We start from the raw sequence: 1277 nt of genomic DNA, 5'->3' as shown, positions 1-1277 counted from the left end.
CCCCCATTTCACTTACCCCCACCCCGCGCTTCACGCTTGTGGTCGCAGTGCGACCTTCAGCTCGGCCTTCGCCAGGAGACCGTGGTCGAGACCGTGCGCCATCAAGGTCTCCAGTAGGGTCGATCAAGGTCAGGGCCGGAGCCGAGGTCGGCCAGGACGAGCCCTCCGGGTCGGCGGGGTACTCCCTCCCCTCCGACCTGCCCATGATTGGGGCGACCCTGTTGAAGGGTCAAGGTCGAGGCTATACCTAATAAATCAGAGTCGACACGCAGCTTGCAAGAGAGTGCTCTTACTGTGTTGCATCTTGCATCATTGGCAAGCCCAGTCAGAAATTGACTGTCGAGGATATGCGAGGATTTGTCGCGACTATACCTCGAATTAAGTCCCGAGATCAGACAAACTTTCGACATCGACGTCGCGTCCCTTTCTATGGTTAAACGACAAGAAGAACATCAAAGCCCTTAAAGTTCATCTTCGATGATAGCAGGGGAAACGCAATAACGACGCCAACTGTTTCCGCCTCGGCTGTTCCGTCCGCTGGTGGCGGTGGGTGTATCAAGTGAGTGCGCGCCATCGCGTATAGGAATACCAACACCCTGGCAATGGGCAGGGTCAAGCACAGTGGAGGATATAGTGGAGGACGATGGAAAGAGCCCCATGCCAAACAACGCCATTCCGGTAAAGCCAAAGCTCTAGGAAACGACTGCGCGTCGCTGAGGAAGAATGGGCTGGCTCTTTGCGTACCTTTCTGGGGAATTATTTTGTTTTCAGCAAAGCTGCAAATATGTCAACTTTTACATTTAAAATTTGCATCGTTTAAGATACACTCAAAGCCTGTGAGTCAAAGGTGCATCGCGCAATAAACAAAAAAAAAAAACATTAATCGCCTTTCATTTAGTGATTTGTTAATGCATCGAAATGTCCTCTACACTTTAAAGTTCGAAACGCACAATTGAAGTTAACCGTAAAAATGAATCCACGCTCTCCCAAAATATCTCGCTACGGCCCCTTGCGTCCGGATCCGGCAGGTCCGGGTGACAATGCCCCTGTACATTGCCATTATTATCATCGCGCCAGCCCAGGTTCGCCGCGACCAGAGGTCCGGCAGCCACTCTAGCTGGACGTTCAAGGTTCGACGGGAGGCTTGGCGTGGAGCCACATTGGGCGCTAAAGTATTATGGTCAGTCGGGCAAACCTTGGCACCGATCGTATTGAATTGTTTAGAAAGTTCTGGGAGACAGAGAGAAAGAGAGGGAGAGGGAGAGAGGGAGAGAGGG

General features: G+C 52.0%; 1 long non-coding RNA gene across 1 annotated transcript in view; it reads right to left on the bottom strand.

Annotated features, from left to right (window-relative positions):
* Positions 1-1277, bottom strand: part of LOC127749103 (uncharacterized) — a 12884-nt gene that overhangs the window by 2240 nt on the left and 9367 nt on the right. The window lies entirely within an intron of this gene.

The sequence above is a fragment of the Frankliniella occidentalis genome, unplaced genomic scaffold (genome assembly GCF_000697945.3).
Source record: "Frankliniella occidentalis isolate FOCC.00 unplaced genomic scaffold, Focc_3.1 Scaffold31, whole genome shotgun sequence".
In the NCBI taxonomy this organism is placed as follows: domain Eukaryota; kingdom Metazoa; phylum Arthropoda; class Insecta; order Thysanoptera; family Thripidae; genus Frankliniella; species Frankliniella occidentalis.
This window is presented reverse-complemented; position numbering and strand designations above follow the sequence as displayed.